Genomic DNA, 24,468 nt, shown 5'->3' on the forward strand with positions numbered 1-24,468 from the left:
GTCAGTATATTGTTGGCCATAATGGCGCACTTTGATTATGAGATATGGCAGATGGATGTTAAGATGGTTTTTTGGGTTTCTTAAAGGAGAAATCTATATTGGAACAGCCAGAGGGATACCACCAACCTGGCTTTGAAAACAAAGTATGCAAGCACAATAAGTCAATTTACAGTCTTACGCAAGCCTCTCCCAGTTGGATAGCCGCTTTGACGAGGCAGTCTATTTGTTTGGTTTCTAAAAATCATGATGAGCCATAAGTGTACCTTAAATCCAGTGGGAGCAAAAAAGCCAGCAGCTGGGAAATACCATAGTACAAGCTAAAGAATTTCTTTCAGAAACTAGACAACGGTAGCCTAAAACATTTCCAATAATGACATTGGCATTAATACACTTATCTTCACATTTGCCCCCATATCGAGCCCTCCAAATTTCCCATCCGATGAGCAGAGGAGGCACAATACCAATCGGAAATGACAGCACTCTTCTTAGAATCCTGAGAAAACAAACAGCAAAACAAATGTTGAACAGAAAAATCATTTATGCGACCAATATCAAATCGATACCCAATGGACCAAAAAGAACTCGCAACTGCAACGGTATAAGTAGATGATTTACACTTTCCTGAGCAGGCGGTATAAGTAGATGATTTACACTTTCCTGAACAGAAAAATCATTCATGAGATCAATATCAAATAGATACCCAATGGACCAAAATTACTCACAACCGCAACGGTGATGATTTACACTTTCCCACAGCAGCGGCAACATTGAGAAGCAATATAAACCCCTTTTGGCCAAACAGAAAGATCAACACGTAGAGCACCATGCATTAGCCTCAAACCAAAAACAGAAATCTTAATTGGAATACTGGTGTTGCACATCCAATAGCACTAAGAAGGGTAATGACAATGAAGACAGACTTCATTCCATGCAGACTTTAACCACAAAACTTCCATTCAAAGTGGGGATCCAAACAATTATAGTGTCTTCTGATGTTATAAAACTGCACCATTCTTCAAGTTCTCCAATTTATCAGATGGTGACAAACCTTTGAAGTCAGCAAGGTTCCACTGACCATTGCAGTCTATCACGTCCTCCCCCAAGTTCCCTTGAAACTCTAATTTTGTTTTTGTCTACAGACCGTGGAATGGTCTTGCAATCCTTGGGGCTCACTTGGGTGTTGACAAGTAACATGTAAGCATCCTCATCAATATATGAAATTATCATTTTATTTTTATTTATTTGTGCCCTTTCACCAATGAACTGCTAAATAACATCAAAATAATAATCCATGCCCTTTTGCCAATCCTATCCGTTGATAAAATGGCAGAAGAGGGGTCTAACAGAGGCTTCCATAAGTTGAATGTAATTGGATAACCATAAAACATTTTTTTTTTTTTAAAAGAAGAAGACAACAACGAAGATTTCCCACAAAAAGATGTAATTGGTTAGGTAAAACGACATAGATTTTCCATGTGCAGAAAGAATTTTGATTCCTCAAAACAACAGGAAGTACTCATGCATATGGAAAAAGTTTCAAGACTGATATGCCGAGGCTTTGTTACCGCCTACAAATACATAAAAATGAGTGGGAGTAACAGAACCCATGTGTTTATATGAACATACCACATTGAATTTTTCTCTGCTCGGAAAGAAGAAAAGGAAAGAAATAAAATTAGAATAAGGCCGTGAGATGCTGGTGCTTGCCTGACTCTGGCAACCTTCTTGACGGCTCAAAAACCAAATCAGAATCTGAAGGTGGGATCTACGTCCATTGCCCAAGCAAACTTTGCAAGAAGGGACTTGTTAAATATCTGACAAGGATGGAAAAGTGTCAGCAAAGGGAAAAAATATCAGACCCCATGTTTATATATATATATATATATATGTATTGCACTGCATTTTCTACTTTTGGTGTTCAAACAGTACTATAAAGTTCCAAGTATGCTACCATTAGAGGTAGAAAAAAGGGGTTACGTATTAAAAAACATGGGTTGTGAAAAATGATTCGCTTCTGCAAGAGAAGCAAGAACTGCAATGAGGGAACACTGCATTTTAGGAAGAAAATGCCCACCTTCTCAATGGGAACTTCATGGCGCTTGCACCATGCGACTGATATCCTAGGGTCAAGATAGTTGATTTTTGATGTGCCCAATGCTACGGTCTTCAGATCATCTTTGATCTTCATTTCAAGTTCCAACTTCTCTATTTTCTCCTTGGCCTGCATGAGCTTCTTCTCTATCCTGTAGATGAATGAATTAATAAAGTTGGCACTGCACTAGTGCAACAAAAGAAATGCAACAGCTACTCTAGAGAATAGGATTTCATGTCCTCTCCCCAGCAAATCTGCCACCAACCTGCCGAAATTACACCAGTATGTTTGGGCAAGTGGGCTCAAGAGTATGAAAGGAATGGATGTTAAGGATGCATAACCTCATGACCACACCAGCCTGTTTTTCAGGCAACAGCAAATACAAGGTGGTCTCCAGCTGACAAATCACCCAGACCTCATATGCCCATGAAATACAGCCACGTGACAGGAGTGCAGGACCGCAATCCTACCCTGTGGAGTTAGCAGGGTTCAGGCAAAACAACTCAAAAGCTCAGTGGTATGAGTTCTATTACGCCTCAGGTGACAGGTTCTTCTTTGTCTTCCCATCTGCATCTTTCAGTGGGGGCTTCCCTTTCTTTGCCCGGCTCAAATCCACTTTCAGTTCCTCCAGCACACTCTACACACCATGAAAATGATCCTTAGTACAAACAGCAAAAATCTAACAAATACGAACCTTTCTTCCTTGAACTCATGAGAGTACAATAATCAGGTCATGTTTGGAGTTCCAGTTCTCAAGGGCAACAGCTGCAACACATAATATGCTGACATGAAATCATGGTTAGAGAAAAATGGGACCTCTCCCTTCTTTATTACAATTGCGATAAGGAGTGGACAACCAGGAAAACACTAGCCAGCTTCATGTGGATTCTGCCGATCATGCTGCCCCAAAACAAAATGTAAAAGCACGCTACAGAAACCTGTACATCCAGATTCAGCTATACAACCATACATAATCTTCATCATGATCATCTAAGCCATATCACAATTATCCAAACACTACTTTGTGGAAAAATATTAATGGCATAGTCAGGAATGGTAGCGGTCGCTACCTTCAGCTCCGCCATCTTCTCATTCATTCTTGACATCTGCGCGCTGTGGGACTTAGAGACGCTACGTTGATGATTGCATATGATTGCAACCTGTGATAAAAATGAAACCAACAGCAGAGAAAAATGTATCACATCCAGAACTGATGATGACCAGAAATAGCAACATTTAATTGCAAAGAAAACACCCATGGTTACCTCTTTGTTGGCATGCTGATACACAGCAATCTTCTCTGCAACATTCCCATCTTTCGTTTCTTTGTTCAACTGTCAAATATCACAATTAAATTTAGGCTGAAAACATTTTAAAATATGCAATTCGTGATATTTTTAGCACACTGCACAACAGCTAAAAGGTGGGAATCCTATGCAGCTACAGGCCTTTCTTTGTTGATCGGTAATTCAGACCCAAATATTTCCACATTGAAAGTATTGAATAAAAACTAATTTCAGATATTCTCCTTTAGGGCATATTCCAAAGGCCCCATTTTACCATGTCATCCAAGGTGATAGAAGCATTGTATGTACGGAAGACTTTGGCTGTGAGGCCAGGCATAAGTTCCTTCAGATGGGCATTGAGTTTACTCGTATCCAGCTTGTCAAAAAGATCCTCACCCTCCTTTTATCCTGAATAATGAAAAACAAGATACCCATCAGTCCAGCATTTTGGATCAGATGACAGACAAAGCACACAAAGAAGGTAATGTGATCACCAGTTTGAAACTGTGCAATAGCTTTATACACATTAAGTTCCACTTCAACTGTGTTGAAATATCTGATGGAATCTTTACCAAGGAAGTTGAACTGGACAATGGAGACAAAAGGAAAGGGAAAAAAAACAAAGAAGAAAGAATGACACAATTTTCAACCAATGGAAACAAATTGCCAGCATCCACCCTGAGAAGAATTGTCAGAAAAAACCCTGTTACCTGTAACTTATTTGGTGGAAGTAATGTAACGTTTTCAACTTTCAGAGTGCAGCAACCAACTGTATCGGCCTCATCATCGTCCTGCAAAAGAATAATAAATCATGAGAAGCACATGGAGGTAACTCATTAAACACATGATGTACATACAAGCACTTTGCTTCTATCAAATGGCAAACGATTCCGCACTTGACAAAGCCAGAACGATTGTCATGCTTCAGGTGAACAGAATTAAGCAACGACCTGCTCTGCCTTTGAGATCATGCCCTATGTTTAGACACACTACTGCTTGAATTGCAATAATTAGTTCAATTACGACAAAATGACTGAGGATTGATCTTCCTTAAATATCCAAATGGAGTAACTAGGCTCCAATATGCGATCTGAGTTGGACTTAGGACTGTTAATTGCAATTTGAGGGATATTTGAACTTTAGGAAGCATCCTCGCAATTTGTTCATGTCCTCCTGGTTGAATTGAATGCTCTCAATTCAACTCAGCAGTGCATCCACACACAACACAAGTATTTGTGACGAGGCATAATTGAGGAGCAACATGTTTGAGCAAACAGAATATGAAGGCAAGATGACAAAGTGCTTCAAATTGATGCAGGACATGAAATTCAAGTATGATGTGCAAGATTTCAGGCTTTAGATCACACTAGTTTAGAAACAATTATACAAAATTCCACATCCCACACAAAAGTTCAAACGCTCAATCAAGGGGAATCTTATGTGGGTCCAGGCCTACACATGCTATGGCTGGATCAATCAAAATTATAGACCAAATAAGAATCAAAGGAGGGTAAATTCATCCACACATGCACATAAATAATTCCCCCAATCCAAGGGATTCAGAAATTTCAATTCGGGGAACCCTAAGGTTGAAGAAAGGGCATAAAATTGGGGATTTGAATAATTTAGGGGTTAAGTTTAGGGATTTTGGGTGAAAAAGGAGTGAAAGAGATGAGATAGGAGAACCAGAGAAGTACCGCACGTGTGAACAGCAGCAATGACGCAGACGCACGTGCGTGTAATCCCGGCCACACGTGTGTGGGGCCCACTATTCAGAAAAAGCCACCTTGGCCCTGATGGACCAGGAATGGACTCCAAAACCTCCAAATCTTAGCTCGATCCGATGCACGGTTTGTGCATGGTGCTCCGTTGAAGTTTCAGCCCTTCTGCAGGGTCAGATTCTAGAAATCTGATGTATAGAGAAAAACGGCTGCAATAGAGGATGGATTTGAAGTGTAGATGATTGTAGGAAAAGAGAAATATTGATGGAAGAAAGTGGGGGCGAATCGGGATAAGTGTGGCTTCGCACCATGATAGTCAGCCCTTCGAGGAAGGGAGGGTTTCACACCCAATTGAATCTCCATAACTCAGAAATTTAGAGGAGCAGAAAAACGCAGCAATTTTATTAATCTTCAATGAGAAAAAAGACTACAAGGGTGCCTATTTATAATAAAACCCTATACCCCAAAACTCGTGCCATGTGCACAACCTATTACTTGGAGACGAAGTAATAAAAAATAACAACTAATCAAAACAATCTAAACCGTCCATAATATTCCTAATAACAATAATAAGCAAAACCCAAAGTACTAAGTCACCTAGGGTAGTGGGCCACGATCATGAGGTCCAATGATGGGATCCACATGATGATTGGGTCTACCCCAAAGAACCAAAACACAGTCTTCTAACTAGGAGGCCCTCCATGGATGTTGTCATCGATCCAGATAGAGGTGGGGCCCTCCTCCTTGCGTACGTGCGTTAGGGGGGTGTGCGTGTGCGCGAGATGTCCACATCACAAATTCCAGAGAAGCTGTAGCCTAAAATATGGAACTATATTAGGCGTGCATAAGAGTTCAAAACTAAAATTACATGGATGAAAACAACTGTACTGAGCATAATGCAACTGCCTTTATTCATATAGAGGGTGACAATTCAGATTTTGAACTTCTTATTATGTTTTTCACATAATGGAAGCAATAAAGGCTTAAAATGGCAGTTCAAACCTTTTAAACTCAGTCCCATGTTGTTGGCCAAGGATGGTATTGATGAAATTTCAAGGCACGGCATTCTCCCTTCTGAAGAGCAAACTTACAACAAAGGCATTTTATTTTCTATTAAGGACCGCCTAAACACAGCCTCTCTAGCTAATAGATCCACCTCCGAGTTGTCCTCACAATGTGCGCGACAGAGTTTTGAGCAGAGCACCTTGATATCCTCACCCAGTCAACAAGCCTCAAAGGGAAAGACCTCTTAGAGTTTGCATGCCTCACCAAATTTGCCGAGTCATCTTCAATAACTGCAGAGCAGCTCTTTAAGCCTAGTCCAAAGGGCTCTAAACTATTACCTCATTCACATCTCAGCACCAAAGTTGAGCCAGATAAAGCCTTCATGACAGTTCCACAATCTTCCCAGAGATCCCACCAACTCACGACGAGCCTCGACCACATAAACAACTACCCTGACTCTTTTTAGCTCATGTGGGCAAAAATGCCAATGAAGATGCTCAGCCGATGCCAAATCAGGGGTGTTGAGACAAGCGCTGGTGGTCGTGGACAATAGAACAATGTAATTGCCATTCTGTTGAGGAGTTTAGGAGGTTCCTATGTTTGTAGTTTTCCATGTCAGTTGTTTTTAGTTGCTGCAGGCTCTAGCTGTTTTGCTTGGGTATTTCTAGCCCTTCTTATAGTATTTTTATTCTTTGACAAAATTCAGATTACCCTTTAAAAAAAGGAAGAAGAAGAGGGTTAAAGGGAGGACTATCTGGTGGGCCTTCAGTTGAAAAGGAATTCTCCTGTTTGACTTGATGATCTTAAAAGGAGCTGGCTGGATTGATGATGTATGGAGTATCCCTCTGCAAAGATCCAGAGCTTCCTCCATCAAATCTGAAACTCTCCACAGGCAACTCCCTGAGGTTGCCAAAGCAATCGCATTCCTGGAATCGCCTTCTACCACTGATGGGATGAAACTGTTCTCAACTAGCAATTTAACTGATGGTAATAGCCGTACAGCTTCTATGATGTTAGGATCTTGGATTCCTAAAGGCCCAGAGAACTCCATGGTAGTGTTTCCATGCTGATCCCGAGACAGCCACTTTTTCGCACTATCCTGGATCCCAGACAAGCATTCCATCAAAATTTACTTCGAAATTGCCCAGATGGAGGCAGCTCCAAGTGACATTAGGATTGTCAACATTTGGGTTCCACTGAAGCAGTTGTTTCCAATTCATTGCAAGTAATATTGACGAAATTTTCCTCAAGTTAGTATCAACCCTTCACCACATCTGCACCTACTTTAAAAATCTTATTGAATGAATAAAATATTGCAGAATTAAAGGTAGCTTTAGTCTATGATCAAATGAATTAGCCACCGGGAGCTCATATGAGAGTTGGTTTGACTGCCCTAACCATGGCGGAATATTTCCAAGATTTTAATGAACAAGACATGGGATCACTTTAAAAAAAAAAAAAAAAAACATTTGCAAAACAAGGATCGGGTTTCAAAATACATATGAAAGAGTATAATTAAGGAATGCATAGTGAGGATGGACTGGAACACATCAGCAACAGTGTTAAAAACCTTTCCGACATGCAACCCAGCACAGTAGGAAGGTTGTAGTAGCAACTCTCAGGTTGCAAATTGCAAGCTGCTTAAAAACATAGTAATCGTGTGGGCAAGCACGCTTTATTAATAGTCACAATACAGACACGGTGATCAGTTGGACCTTTGATTTAGTAAATTCTTTCTTTATTGACCTCCTTAATCTGCAGGAGGTCTTTCATAGGAAAAATGCAAGTAATAAAAAGCCTCAAGTCAATGGAGTATGAGGAGATTGAATTGAAAAAAATTTGAACTAGGCGCTCCCTATTCTCATCAAGGTGTCCCATATCGGTATCGGTTGGCGTAACGGTGACCTCCAAAACCAATACGTATACGGGGGCGTAATGGTGATACGGGGGCGTAACGGCCCGTAACGGCGCAAATTTTTTTTTTTTTGGCCAAAAAAATATGGATTAAATCCGGAATATTCTAAACATTCCAAATATGCATTCATTTATAAATTGGAACATGTTTATGGTGGTGTAACGGTCCACTCTTTGGTGAGAAGTTGTATCGGACTATCTGATGAATTTATGAACCAGATAACCTGAATTTGACTACAAAATTCATATATTTAATTTTCTAACTATCTACTATCAATGATAGATATATTAGAATGAATGTAATATGAAAATATCTTACATTTAGGAGTTTGCAATTATTTTTGAGGGCCAAAATTCATACGTAAATAGAAAAAAATATAAAATGGTACCCCAAATATGTAAAATGCACATTAACATGTTCTACTATGATTAACACATCATATGGCATCATTAAAACAGGAAAAGAATCATTAAAAAATGATTTTTTGAATTTTCAAAAAAAGGGCCGAAATAAATGCGTAAATAGAAAAAAATATATAAAAAAATATAAAATGGCACCCCAAATCTGTAAAATGCACATTAACATGTTCTACTATGATTAACACATCATATGACATCATTAAAACAGCAAAAGAATCATTAAAAAATGATTTTTCGAATTTTCAAAAAAAGGGCCAAAATAAATGCGTAAATAGAAAAAAATATAAAAAAAATATAAAATGGCACCCCAAATCTGTAAAATGCACATTAACATGTTCTACTATGATTAACACATCATATGACATCATTAAAACAGCAAAAGAATCATTGAAAAATGATTTTTCGAATTTTCAAAAAAAAGGCCAAAATAAATGTGTAAATAGAAAAAAATATAAAAAAAATATAAAATGGCACCCCAAATCTGTAAAATGCACATTAACATGTTCTACTATGATTAACACATCAAATGACATGATTAAAACAGTAAAACAACCATTAAAAGTTGATTTTTCGAATTTTAAAAAAAAGGGGCCAAAATTCATGCGTAAATAGAAAAAAATATAAAAAAATTATTAAATGGCACCCCAAATCTATAAAATGCACATTAACATGTTCCACTATGATTAACACATCATATGGCATGATTAAAACAACAAAACATATTAAAAAAAGTATAAATACCTATTTTTGACGAATTTCTGAAAAATGGCCCACCGAGCTTTGATTCAAGAAAATCCGTAATATAATGTGTTTTTATCTTAAATACCTACCCAAGGTTGGTCGAAATTAGTAGTAGAAGGAGTGAGAAACAGTTTGGAAGTAAGAAGTTTCAAAAAAATAGCAAAAACAGAGCTTAAAATGGGAAAAAAAAAAAAAGTTACCGTTATTGGCCCGATACGCCCCGTAACGGGCCCGTATCGGCCGATACATGTACAAAATCGGGTAACAGCTGATACAACCCCGAAACACGTAACGGTTCCCACCGTTACCGTTAACGGCCGATACGTAACCGTTTTGGCACACCTTGATTCTCATGAGTTACTACATTTATCCAAGTGATCCACAAACGACAAAATCTTCTCATTTGCCTACATCCAGTCTGTATGTAGGTTTATTCTGTAAAATTAATCGATTAGTGAATATGTTGGTTAACCGTATTCCAAAACGGGGAAAAAAATCATTGGCCTAGCATCGACCCTTCCCCACAATTGCACTACTTAGAAAATCTTGTTGACTCTCTCCTGCACTTGAGGCCTTTTACCATTGGACACTCTTGTTTCTTTCAACCCATATCACCAACAAAGACAATAGGCACGTTAATTTTCATAAAGCTCTACAACTGCTCCCCACACATTCGTTGACCATCCGCCCATGAGACCAGCAACCATATTAGGCATAATCTAATCCATGCTAGATTTCTGGATAACCTGATTGACAATTCGCCCGCTAATGGACAGTTTTAATAAAAGGTCCACCAATTCTTCATTTTTCCCAACACATCACGCATCTATTAGGAGCGGTGATACCTCGCCTCTTTAAGTTGTCAATCATTAAGATCTTCCCCCAAGCAGGCTATCCATACAAGTACAACAATACAAAAGCCTTCACTTTCAAGGGGGATCTCTCCACGAGCTTTGAAATGTGACGGGCCTTGACATGCCTCCAACCTCCATTTCCTTGGACGTGGATCTGACCTAGAAAATCCCATCAGCCTCCAGGCCTAGACCCTTCCGTCACGCCTACACAAGGAATGTAGCATTTTTTTTAGCAAACTTGGCCACCTGATAATAGATGATATTTCCTCATCAAGTTACGCTGGAACATTGGACCCAACACGACTTTGTAACTAGTCCTATGGTAGTATTCATGAACCACAGCTTCCTTGTCCTCAACTATCACAAACATATTTTCAAATCTGTTACGGAGGATTCTCTCCCCACACCAAAGATCTTTACAAAATCTGATGGGGGACCCATCTCCCATTTTAAATCTCATAAAAGCTGTGGGGATACAACATAACCCATGAAACCACTCACCATGAGACTAATCCTTTCCTTCTAGAAGATTCCTAGATTCCCACCCATTATCGGGAAACCCATATTTTGCTGATAACACTCTTCTCAGCAGCAACAAGTCTCCATAGCTGCCATTTGCATAGAAGCACTATGTTCGATGTCCTAATATCACTTATACCAAGACCCCCATATTCTAGTGGCTTCCATTCATCCTTTCGTGCTACGAGATGAAATCTGCAGCTTGTCATTGTTATTCCACATGAACAGTTTCTGAATTGATTACGGCTTAAAAATAATCTTTGCCGGGAATCTGAAGATGGACAGCATGCAACTGGCAACCTTGACAGCACTGCTTTAATAAAGGTAATCCTTCCTCCCATAGATAGATTCCCAACCATAGTATTAAAAAACCGTTACGCAATGGTAACAGTGGGACCTATTACGCGATAAGAGGCTATAATGGCCATTCTGAAAAATATTGCCTGCAACAGGTTGATATAGGGCTGTAACGGATTGATACAGAGTCGATACAGATTCTTCTTTCAAAAAAGAATTTTGACCATTTTGGGCTCATAATGGCTGTTACGGCCTGTATCATGAAGGCCATAAGGCTGGCCATTACAACCACTATTACCATTATTGATGAGATGATTTAATTTTTCACTAACCTCCCGACGTCCAATATTATTTGCAATCTCAAAACCATCTTGCCTTCCATGTTGATTCCAGCTATTGAACTCTTCAAACATTCAATCTACAGCCAAACACAATCTTAAAAGAAAATGAGAATGTCTCTAAAAAAATCCTTCTTTCTAGTAGCCAGCCATCCCCAAACAACATAGTGTTGTCTGAGAAATGCACATAAGTAACTATCAAGCCACTACTGCCCACTGACATCCAATTGATCAGCTACAGAATAGCAGCTCTATGGGTGAGCCTAGAAAGAGCCTCCCCCACCACTAAGAAGAGAGAGGTCCCCTTGCATGAGGTCCTTGCCATTCTTGAAGAAGCCTTCCAATGAGCCATTTAACAAAACTGAAAACCACAGGGACATCACACAGGCAAGATCTACCAAAACCATCAGCTTTTTTTTTTTTTTTTAACACCTTCAATATGCCTACACCGTTGTTCCTACAAAATTTGTGGTTTTTCCATTCCTTCCATAAAGACCAAAGGACAGCCCCTAAGCATAGAATCCACAGGATCTGCCGGGAAACCCAACCTCCAAGCTTCCAAGTAGGGGTGGCAATGGGCAGGGTTTTGGCTGAGCCTGCCTGGTTTCCCAGCCCATTACCACCCTTACTTCTAAGAAGCCTGTTACCAAGCCCCGCATAGAGAAGTAGACCCCAAACAAAGCTAGGAAACTATGAGAAACTGCAGAAGCAAACAGGCAATGAATGAAGAGATGAACCACCAATTCTACACCCCCTCCAGCACAATAGGTAATAATTAGGAATGATCGTTTCTCTAATTCCAAGGTTTCCTCCTTTTCTTTTTCTTTTTACCTTTTTTAGAGCAACGATACTCAGGTGTCAATACTAACACTTTATCAGGGTCAGACACCCAACGAAAGGCTATCACATGGTTTAAAGGAAGAGGGCAACAACATGACTTCCTAAGAGATTACTCCCCCAAGCACACTTAACTGCAGAGTTTTGATGGGATGATCACAGCTTCTGTTTCTCCTGGTTTGGGTGTTAGCTAAAATATAATAAGGCCCAACACCCGACAAAAGGCCATCGCCTAGTTTAAAGGAAGAGGTGCAACAGCAAGACTTCCCATGAGATTAATTGCCCAAGCACACTTAACTGCAAACTTTTGACGGGACTGTATGAACCAGCACTGGTATGATAACAGCCTTGTATTTCTCCTTGTTCGGGTGTTTGCTGAAAAATAATAATGCTTGCTTACTTATTGAGAACGGAGAATTTGGTAATAAGTATGCATATTACAATGGAAGGATGTGGATGGACCATGGGGGATCAATGCAACATTGTTGGCCAGTGACCCCAAAGAACTTCTCTTTAACTTTCAAGGCTGGATGGATATGCCTGCTTTTACTCATCAGAAAAATATGAATGTATCAATCAAAAGGTCAAGCGACAAACAACAAATAAAGACTGCACATCATATCAAAGCCCAGTAAGCAATATGGAAGGAGAAAAATAAACGGACAACAAGAAATCATCAGATACCATTTTTAGAAGGAAAAAAAAAAAAAAAGATTGTATAAGACAAATACTTGCAAAACACTAAACCTTATCTACTTGTCACATGGTAAGGAAATAGCAAAGGGAAACATTATGGTGGAAAATATCCTTTTGAATATGCCATTGTCACTGTTGCTCAGAATCATGAAAAAAGATCATCCAAAGCCAAGAACCAAGAATAGAATGACAGGTCCAAATATCAGCTCCAACGAGATAAAGACCTCATGTGTAGGAAGATTTGATTTTGGAGGAAGTAAGGTGTGATATATTTGGAGAGCTTAGAATGGAAACCATTGGATATGTAGGTGGATGAACCCTCTTGGTAAGTGGTAATGAGCAGCTAACTGCTTGGTCAGTCCACACCCATCGCTACTAGAAAAGGCTAAACATCGTGTACAATCAACATATAGTGTATTCGGCCTTGATTAACTGATTCTAAGAAATCCGACAAATCAGATGCAGATATAAAATTTTCAAAGATCACAATTACTTGTCCAAAGCCATTCTTGCCCAGGACTGTTTTCATGCTGGTTACTTAAGTCGGTAACAAGCGGTGGTGTACTAGCAATTTTGAGACAGATTGAAGGAAGATTTTGGAGCCTTTCTGCAACGTGCCACCATTTAATGTTTTCATCATTCTAGTAGTTGATTTATTTAAAATAATGATGAACAAGAAACAACTTCACCATGCAATCTTCCTGTGCCCGAAGCATTCTCATTCAAGAAACTTATGAGTGCACCTTCAACAAGGAAAAAAAAAAAACTTTATAAAAATCTTAGAAAGCAAATGTTGGTTGTTAACAGAACCTATAGTTATAGTTTTCTTCATAAAAGAGGTTCTATGGATCTAGAAAGCAGTATAAATTGAAGGGTTTCAGAACTAATGCCGCTGCAGAAGAAAAACAGAAAAAGAAAAATGAAAAGAAGAAGAAGAAGAAGCAAGGATTGTGTTCATGTATGCCAGTACATCTGAAATAAAGGAATAAATAAGCAAAACAACAAATATGGATGCACATACGTGCACACATGCACAACACACACAAACGCACGCTCACATGAACCCCAATAGGTGATCTCCGAAACCAAAAATAACACACTACAGAAAAGGAAATGAATTTTATAATCAGTTTAAGCAAAGCCATTTGAGGCTACCTTTTCATTGCCTGCCCTAAGAGCTAGCTTATCAATAAGGTAGGTAGCAACTGCTATTTGCCGCTTGCTGATATCTTTACTCCCAAAATCCTGTGTGTATGTTGATCTAATGTCATCGATGTAATTCTGCAACCAAAATTGTAGGATAAAGGTATTAATGCCCGTCAAATTTTCCAATATGTGGCAGAAATTGAAATTCACAGGCCAAACACAAAATCATCACACAGACAACTTATGATGTATCATAGAAAATTACCTTCAACATCCTTGCCTTCTCATATTTCTCCTTGTCGCTTTGCCCTTTAAGGGAACTGCTAGCTGCAAGAAAAACATACTTGCTTTCTTTTATATTGATTGGATCATTCCAAAATGCCAACCACGTGACAGTATTGTCGTGCTTTATTTCTTTCCACCTGCAAAAGGGCCACAAAGTTATTGTAATGGTCAACAACCCCAATATATTATCTAGCCATCTTGTGTAAATTGTTGGCATGCTTTTAAAGGAAGAGAAGTTACAGAACCTTTCACCAGGAATTGGACATTCTGGAATTGGAGCACCCTTTCCAATGTTTATTGTAATATCACTTGGGCGGATTCGTCTTTTCAATTTCCCCATCTTGCACCATGGAAGTCCATGCAAATCAACAGAACATCCAAAAGAGACAGAAGTTGAAAAGAAAAGGCTAGCAGATAAAAACTAACTCTAGCTCTGAAATTCATAATGAAATAAATTAACTATTCTAGATAATAAAGTCACAAAAGAACCTTGGGATGCTCCCCACGGCCACGAAAGAGTCCAGGTGGTTCAACTCTAAAGTTTCCAACCTGCAACGGAGATATCAGAGCAAATGAACAGAGAAATATGATCAAATATTACATTACACAAACCAGAAACTAAAGAAAAAGCAGCATTCACATAAGTTACCATAAGCTAGAAATCATGGATGGCCTTCAATGATGACCTCAATAAAAAGCATAGAGATTAATGACCACAAACAAATATGATATGCAAATCAATCAAACAAGTATGTGGGTTCTGAGTGATTTAAGATTAAAAGAAAAGAAAAATAAAAATCAGAGAGTTTTAAGAAGACTATATTCCTAGAGAAGCTGTTAGCGAGGGATTCCAATAGTCTAACCCATTCCACTGGTGTTTGCACAAGGCAGTGCGTCTAGAGGCTCATGTAGCAGCAGCGTATATAGAGTCCAGGCTCATGTAGCAGTGTATATAGTCCCCCATATGCCTTTTTATTCCCTCGTTCTATGCATCCTCATGTACAATTAGCTTCAATATAAGAGGCTTTCAGCTCCCAAATATGTGCCATATGTGCCAGTTGGTTGGAAGGGACTGGAAGCAGATGTTGCAATTGTAAATAGTGTTCACTGTTTTCATTGACAAAGAATCCATCCTTTAAAGCATGAATCCACTTTCTACTTCCAGCAATCTGGAGAAATTGGAACACAGATGTCACAGACTTCTCGACAGTTTTTTCTTTATGAATTAGGGGGTGGGGAAGTTGCATGCCACCTCATCCAAATCTCCTTTATGAATGAGGGGATGCAGAATTGCTATGCAATCACATTGATGTGACATTTTTAGCTTCTCTTTCTATATCACTTCATTTCATAAAGAAATAATAAATGCAACTCTTGTGCTCTTGCCTATGGAATGTTAATCAAAATTTATTGATACGGATATCGGCAGTCTCTTAGACCAACAATGATTTAAAAGCATCATAAGTAACATAAAAGATATTGTAGTTTCAAGTTTCAACATCAACCCCAAAATTATACATACAAGATCAAACATGACAAACCAAAAGCCATCAATGTCATGAAACTAAATAGTAAGATCCAAGTTAGAATTAACCTTCTCTTTGACGCCATCAACAACCGCCCACATATACTTCTCTTCTTGCTTCAATTTCTCTTCTTTCAAAGCCTTTTTCTCCTGCATAACCCATAATCATTAGGTCAAAACTGAAGTATCTACTAAGAAAATTGTCTCTGTCTCACTGGGCATGAGAAGGGTCCAAATAATGAATCAATGTCAGTACAAAAACATTCTGAATCAATCACTAAACAAAAATGATTGGAAAAAATTTAAAGCAAGTTAAACAAAATGAACTTTGTTTTATTGCAAGTAACATGCATCATAGACTGGCAAGGTAACTTGTAGATACCCCACCCTTTTCTTTTTTTTTTGAACATTGATAATTTTATACAAGAGGCGGCCAAGGCCTAAAGAATACAAAGAAACAAAACAAAGAAAAAGAAAAGAGAAATTACAACTCAAGCCATCTATCCGGAAACTATGCAATAAACTTAGATGACAACACCTCCTCGATTACATGAATTTTATCCCTACTAAAAACATCCGAAACTTGCCCCTTCTGATTCCTAAGACATCAATTATTCTTTTATAGCCAAAGGAACCATATTCCCACCACTAGGCAAAGGTGCCAAACTTTTTTTTTTTCCCAACCTTACCTATTCTCCCACCATGCCACAAAAAAAAAAAAAAAAAACCTCTTCGATGGGCCTCGGCAAAACCCAAGTAGACACTCCAGCAAACCTTGTAGAATAAGCATCCAGCCAGTGGGCGGGTAATGTTTACTTGCCCTGCACCAGGCAAGTAATTTTTACTCGCCCACTATGAAACGTACTGCACTACCAATAACTAAGGGTGGCCCACATCCTCATTTTTTAACTGATCAAGGTGATCTTGGAGTCCATCAAAGAAGTGTTTGGAAAGTCCTATATGCCCCGGGATAGTTTTGTTGAATCAACCCATGGATCACAAAAGTTGGGTCCCAAAAGGAAATTTGTCGTGACGAATCAAATCATGATGGACAACAGTCATCAAAACTCCAATCATACTTTAATCAAAGATCGCAATTGTGCTTGATCTACCTTACCATTGTGATGGGCATTGAAAGAAATTTCTGATGGTATATAGATTATAAAAGAGGGCCCAGGTATCACGAGATCCATAGACTGCAATGATGAACAACTATCAAGAGGACCATAGGATTTCTCAAGCCAATTCTAAATAATTCCAAGCTTAATCCAAGGTCCCCTTTACATGTGGGATTAGGGAATAAAAACATTTCTTAACATCCTCTAGTTGCATTAATAAACCAAAGAATCTCTCCAGAAAGTGCTTAAGGAAATTCAAAAAATGCCGAATTGGTAAGTTCTAGAGAGATTCCTTGCTAATTAATCTTATCCAAAAGAGGCAAAGACAATCTTGCCCTTGCATCCAATGGATGAGAAAAAAACCACTTAATTTGGAGCTCCACGCTTTTAAATGCCTCTCATCTTCTTCAATCTTGTAGGATTGCCACTCAAGAGCTCTATAAATTGGAGAAATCTCTACAAGAAGAGGCCTTTTGGCATTTGAATTTCACAAACCCTAATGTGTTGAGAACCACTCCAAAGAGAAGAAAGAAAAGAGAGTCAGAGAGAAGAAGAAGAGAACAAGAAGCAATAAAGAAGAAGAACTGGAATATGAGTGTAAGGGAGGGAAACTCAGAAAGGATTCTTCTAGCTTGAATCTTCCCTCTCGATAAGCCAAATTGCAGTGATCAGGGCCTACTTGTTGACCATACAAGGAGATCAAAGCCAAGAAGACAATGTTCTTTCACTCTTTCTTCTAGTTGCTAGTTCCCTAGTTGCCTGAGCCCTGGACCTAATCAAGCTGAAATGGCCAAGGCCGGGCAAGGGTTAGCCTGGCATAAAAAAGAGCATAAAAAGGAGGTACCCATATGTATGAATGATCTTAACCATTCCTTAGGTTAGTCTCATAGTGAAGAGGCGTTGAGAAAAAAATCATGCCATTTCATTAATTCATAGGCCACACAATACAAAACAAGTGAACAAACCAAAAAAGTTGATCCAAGTTTTCTTTAGCTGTCCATTTGCTTCCAACATGATGCCCACCTTTTGAGTGCATAAAGTTAACTTTTGAGCTAAGCCGCTTGAATGGCAAGACCATCAAGATGGATGGATTGGATCTCACACTTGTATACATCCCTACCTAGATCTCACACTTGCCTGAAACATAGCACGTCTTAGTGGCCAATCCTGGGCACCGGCTTGGATTGCAAACTCGAGCCTAGCCCTAGGGCCAAGTTTAGGGAACCAGTCCCAGGCCCTACAGGGCTGGACCTCCCGGCCCATTGCCACCCGTTATGAGTGAAATAAACTCTTTAGTGCTTGCCAATATCCAGGTTCTACAAAAAGATATTTAACATTTTAAAAACATTTATTTTTATTTAAGACTCGGACCTCGGCAAGGTGTTCCGTATCCGTTATGATATGCCCATAAAGGCCAATACGTATAGGTAACGACCATGACCATTACGCGACACAAGGGTGAAACGGGGCAATTGGTTTTTTAGGACCATATCAACCGTTACAGTGGTCGTAAAGCCCGTTACAGGGCATAAGACCGTTACCTGTAACAATTGAAAAATGGTCACTTTTTTCTCTATTTAAATCCATTTTTCTCATATATTTTTTTTTCACTTTTCTCATTCCAAAAAATCTTTAGATCATTTTACAATAGATTTCGACCACTCTTACTATAGTTTTTAATATTAAAACCGTAGATTGAAGAGATTTAAGCGAATAGATGCTTCAAGGGCCATTTTTTCAAAAAATTGAAAAAGTAGTATTTATTCCTTTTTTTCTTATTACTAATTTTAATGCTTAATTGTGATGTGTAAACATTAGAGACATAATCATGTTCACAAATTCACTAGATAACCCAATACAACACTCTCACCAAAGGGTGGACCGTTACACTACCATAAACATGTTCAAAACAAAAAATAAACACATATTTGGAATATTTAAATTATTCTGGATTTTCTAGATATTTTTTCAAAAATTTTCGGGCAAAAGAAAATCTTCAACCGTTACGGGAGTCATAACAGTTGTTACACCCCTGTATCGGTAATGGTGATGACCGTTACGGCCACCATTACCGAGACAGAACACCTTGGACCTCGGTGCAATTATCATACATGTCAACTAGACACTGAATCAATAATAAAAAATAAAAAATAAAATGTGATGTTCTAGAACCAATATGATATATGTCACCTAGACTATAAATTAAAAAGTATCCCAGTCCTCCCACATACTTCAATATACTCAAGTCTTAGAAAACCATGAAGCTCTAGATCACAAACATCTCAAGATCCAAGCCCTATCCTTGAGAATTCAGATCTAGCCATTAATGGAGAAAATTTGGGTGTGATGGATCATGGAACCCAAGTGCAGAAGATTCTACTCAAAGTGAATTTTCATGCTTTGGTGAATTGGAGGGTGAACCAAACCAGGAACTGAATGGCTAATACTCTAAATGAACATTTCTCAATATCCATCTCGTGAAATTCCCCCAAGACTTCTGCTGTAGAGGAGTTCAACATGTCATGCTGCTCTCATGAACAGAGGCCTCACCAGATGAAATGCATTTACACCCCTCTAGCCCTAACCAAGTCAGTGCTATCCTAACTACTCTAATCATATGCTAGATGAAGCTTCAAAGAAAGAGAACAAAGACATAAGCAGTAACCAAATAACTAACAAGTAAGGACCACAACTTGCAAAAATTCCATCACTTCACTAGCCTTAGATCGAAACCTCCCTCAGCTTGACAACCCACCATCACTACCATTAAAATCACTCAAAAGTCCAACCTCAGATCATGCTCATCAAATCATCATTAGAAATCCAAGAAGTTATTTTCTTCCAAAGGCCTCAAGAAAAATCATAGAAAAACTTCTGCTACCCCTACTTAAACAGGTTTTACCACCCAAACAGGCCCTTGGAAAGCATATCAGTCTCCAAGTATTCTAAGAGGAGATGATCAATTAATACCCTTCATGACAAGTTACCTTATAAGCTCACTTTGATTCATGTTCCTAAAAGTTACATATACAGTGCTAAGACAAGGCTATGGCGATGAGCATAATGATGATGATAACTCACATGCACAGTATGTGGTGCCCATTATCATACTGACCACCGATATTGGATAAGAGGGAAAAACAGAAAAGTGCTAGGTAACAATAGGCAATTCAATTCTTGCATCCAAGGTTAATACATAGGACTCATATCCATCCATTGATCCAAGAACTACTTTATCTACATTATTTCATATGTTTCAGTATTGTTATCTACAATGTGCACATGGATGTTTTATGCATGTGGGTATGATATGTCTCACATTGTTTATATCAAGTTTGTTACTTGCATATGTTGTATCTCTCAAACATCTCTGTGCTTCTATCCATTCAAAATCTATCACCCAATAGGAACTATATAGATGTGCTCATATAACAGTTTTCCAGAGTAACCATGCCCTATGCCCAGTTCTCCACCCCAGAACAGATATGTGCATTATTATCCAAGTTACACAGCTATAAAAGGCTTCATAATAGTGCTAGGAACCTCTAGCAATAATACAGATTCCTTTTGCCTAGCGTGGCACTTCTTTAGCTTTTAATACTTGGTCATGAACCCAAGACCTCAATGTTATAAGACAGGCTGTCTACCATAGAGCTATGGGTTCAAACCATGCATGATGCCCTAGAAGACCTACAGACAAACTTGAAAAGAACTGTGGCACCAAAGTAATCCCATTTATATTATGAAAGCTTTCCCACAAAAAAAAAAAAAAAAAAAAAGTCACAAAAGAAGAAACAAGTAGCCTCCTAAAAGAAGAAATAGCAGAACGCATTAAGAATTATTTTTTTTTCCTGAAAAGAAAGTTGTCAATGCATGTGCACTGTAAGTGGAATTCTGAGCATGTGCGAGCTCATTGCACGTTCCTTGGTGGCATAGTTTATCATTGCCCTAGGTAGAGATAATATGCCATAAGAATAACAAAGGTTTAACACTGAGCTTTTAATCCGAATTATTAATTCAGGAACTAATACTTATTCTCCAAATAAAGCAGTGTCATAATCAACGCATGACATTAAGCTGTATGGATCCCTCTTAAGTCTACTTTAAAAAGTTATTGAAAGCAGCTTGACTTACTTCTGTACTCGTTTGTTTTTTCTTTTCCTTCTCATTCTGATGCCACTCATAGATTGGGGTGAAATCACAGAGCTCAAATTTCTTAATTACATGGTTTCGACCAAGTATCACTCTCCAATCATTCATAAAGTTATCGATAAATGTCTGCTTGGTTGCATACTCTGTGTCTTTCATCACTGCAAACATGGTCGCTACCTGCAAACCAAAGGCTTCATGAGATATAAAACAAATAACCAATCCCATTTGACAGGATCTCACGCATGCTCGCGTCCAACTGGTTGGACAATAAGTTATCGCCCAACCAGTGGATAAGTTCCAACCTATCATGTGTGTCCCCACCCATCACACACACTTGCATCCAACCGGTTGGACAATAAGTTATTGCCCAACCAGTGGATACTTCCAACCTATCATGTGTGTCCCAACCCGTCCAATAGGTTGGTCTCACCATACGGATAACCTTGCTAAAAAAACTACCCGATTCACTCGTCAATTGGATCCAAACCATAGAAAACAATGGATATCTGCGGATACAAGAAGGTAATAAAAGGTGGTGCACTTGGTGAATGGATCAGGCTGATTTTGCATAAGGTGATCATCGTGGTGGTTCCAACCTATTGGACAGGTTAGATGTTGCAAACACATGACCCGATGGAAATTATCTATTGTTTGAATGAGAAAATTGGCAGGCTAATTGGTTGGACATGAGCCTGTCCCGCATGCATAAATACATACATAGGTACATAAGTTACCTACATACAAACATAAATACATATAAATTATAAATAAATATTTACATAGAGAGAGATCTCAAGGAACTCATATGTTTAATGCAACAACACTGCCTCAACGTGAAAAGTACATGACAATAAATTCAGGACAAGAGGTAAATGATGAATAACCATATCAAGCTATAGATAGTGAGTCTCACCTCCTCTTGTTCAGGAGTTAAATCAACCGGCTGTCCGTTGTAGAGCATTGTAACCCCATGAGGCTTGTATGGGGGAGGAAAAATGATCCCATTGTGCTCCAATGTTGTCCATTTTTTACCTCCACCAGAGCCAGGTGGCACCTTCATCGACTTGGAGTATTTAGAATTCTTCATCACTTTCTTTGATTTTTTAGTTGTTTTCTTGAACGAAGAAGAAACAACCTTAGTCGATTTCTTCGAGGATGATCGATTACCTGAAGGAACTGACTTTTTCATTCTCTGTGCGATTGGAATGCGGTCATCATCATCCATTTTGTCTTCCTTTTTGACCTCAGGTTCTTGCTTAACTTTCACAAAAGAAGAGGGACTAGAAATTTTTAGCTTTTTAACAGAAGAAGACTGGGATGAACTGTTGACTTCACTTGTCATCCTCTTGTTCAACCCTGTGCTGGACTTCAAAGACTGTTCATTATTTGAATCTCTCTTGCTTTGACCATTTTGCTGAAACTTAGCAGACAAAGGTTTCTCGTCGTCTGAGTCATGTGAGGTTTTACTAGATGCACCAACACAAGACTTTGATAACTTAGAAGATAATGGTTTCTCATCTCCTGAATCATCAGCAGATTTCTTAATGCTAATTTTTGATAACTTAGAAGATGACGGTTTCTCATCTCCTGAATCATCAGCGGATTTCTTAATGCTGATTTTTGTCTTTTCTGGAAAGGATGGACTAAGACTAGATGAATTGTGATCCCTTGAAACATGGGAAGAATTGCCCTTTTGACCTGATGCAGGCATTCTAGAGCTCAATGGTATATTATCATCAGAATCTTCATCAGGATCAATAGCGGATTCAACAGGAGACTTATTCAGAGGCTTCTTTTCCCTATCATAAGCTGCCGAGTCCCGTTCTGATGAACATCTTGGCCGATCAGGTATTGAAGCTTTCAAATTAGCAACAGTAGACCTTTCTGCTGACAACTTCGCAGGTAAAGCTACCTTAGTCTTTGGCAAATTGGAGTTTTGATGATCAGAAGCACATGCATCATTTATAAGCCTTCCTGAAGATCCACCATGCCTTTGAGATGATGGCTTCTTTAGTGCAGAACTCAATTGATTTTTCTTGGATGTCAAGCCATTCCTTTTAAAAACCAAAGGTAAATCATCGTCGTCATCAAATTGATTTTGATTGACACAACCCTGAACAGCCATCATTCCAATCTGCTGTGTTACACCATCAACAGTAGACCTTTCTGCTGACAACTTCGCAGGTAAAGCTACCTTAGTCTTTGGCAAATTGGAGTTTTGATGATCAGAAGCACATGCATCATTTATAAGCCTTCCTGAAGATCCGTCATGCCTTTGAGATGATGGCTTCTTTAGTGCAGAACTCAATTGACTTTTCTTGGATGTCAAGCCATTCCTTTTAAAACCAAAGGTAAATCATCGTCGTCATCAAATTGATTTTGATTGACACAACCCTGAACAGCCATCATTCCAATCTGCTGTGTTACACCATCACCTGCAATTGGTAGAGCCATAAAACAACAAGCATTGAAGCATTAGTGAAGCCCAGAATTACACCCATTTTTTTTTATACCTACAGTGGTTGTTTAGCAACCTGGAAAACTACACTACTGGAAATGGAATCCTTAAGTTGGGAAAATTCTTGCATTTGGCAGCCTGGAAAATTTACGAAATTGATTCGAGTTGGAATCCAATTCCAGCAAAAGGCCAGTTCTTGAATTCTTGGTCCGGGGGTAGCTTGCAAATTCCAAGGGAAACGTGTATATTTCTTTAATTTGTTATATAAATTGACATCCCAAGGTAATGAATTCCAAGTTCCCAAGAAAAATTTATAGATTCTGCAGAATTTTATCCCCAGTTGCTAGACATAACTAACAGATTCATTTTCTCAGAAAATTTGTTTCCTGGAAATAAATTCTTTAGTAACTTCTAAATTCTAGGTTAACAAATGACCCCTAAAACACGACTAGCACAATTTGTGCTGTACATGAAAAAAGAAGACTCTGTATGGAAGCAAGTACTTACGCTAGGACAAAAATAGAAAACATGGACAGTAATTTGCAAATGATGCAAATGCAAATAAAAAATTAAAAGAAATTAAAATGGTAACCATGCTGCCAATAAATAACAATGCCGCCAAAAATGGTTCACTTGCAATAACAATGCTGGCACTAAGGGCATGTTTGAGTGCTAGTAAGGGCATTATATAAATCTCTGCCTGAGCATTGTGTTTCGTTTCTTTCTACTGACTCATACTGTTGGCTCCTTCATTCCAATCAGTTGTACATACTTTTCAATGTTGTCTTCAACTAAGGGAATGTTTGGTTGCCAATTAAAAATCCAATTGCATATTAGAGATCATAGTTTATATACATTGTCAGTTCCAAGTGCTCAAGCACAGTTTCTGGATTCCTCATAATTTCATTCCCAGTCGCCAAACATGATCGACAGAATCAGTTTCTCAGAAAATTTGTTTCTACAAATAATTCTTTAGTAACTTAAATTTTTAGATTGCCTGAACGACCCCCTAAAATATAATATCTCTACCTGGGCATGGTCTTTGGGTGCCACTAAGGTCATTG

The 24,468-nt window shown here is 38.6% G+C and overlaps 1 pseudogene; it reads right to left on the reverse strand.

Moving 5' to 3' along the window:
• Window positions 1-274: 274 nt before the first annotated feature.
• Window positions 275-23,096, reverse strand: LOC131219227 (DNA topoisomerase 1 beta-like; annotated as a pseudogene).
• Between the last annotated feature and the right edge of the window lie 1,372 nt (window positions 23,097-24,468).

Source organism: Magnolia sinica, chromosome 11 (genome assembly GCF_029962835.1).
Source record: "Magnolia sinica isolate HGM2019 chromosome 11, MsV1, whole genome shotgun sequence".
NCBI lineage: Eukaryota > Viridiplantae > Streptophyta > Magnoliopsida > Magnoliales > Magnoliaceae > Magnolia > Magnolia sinica.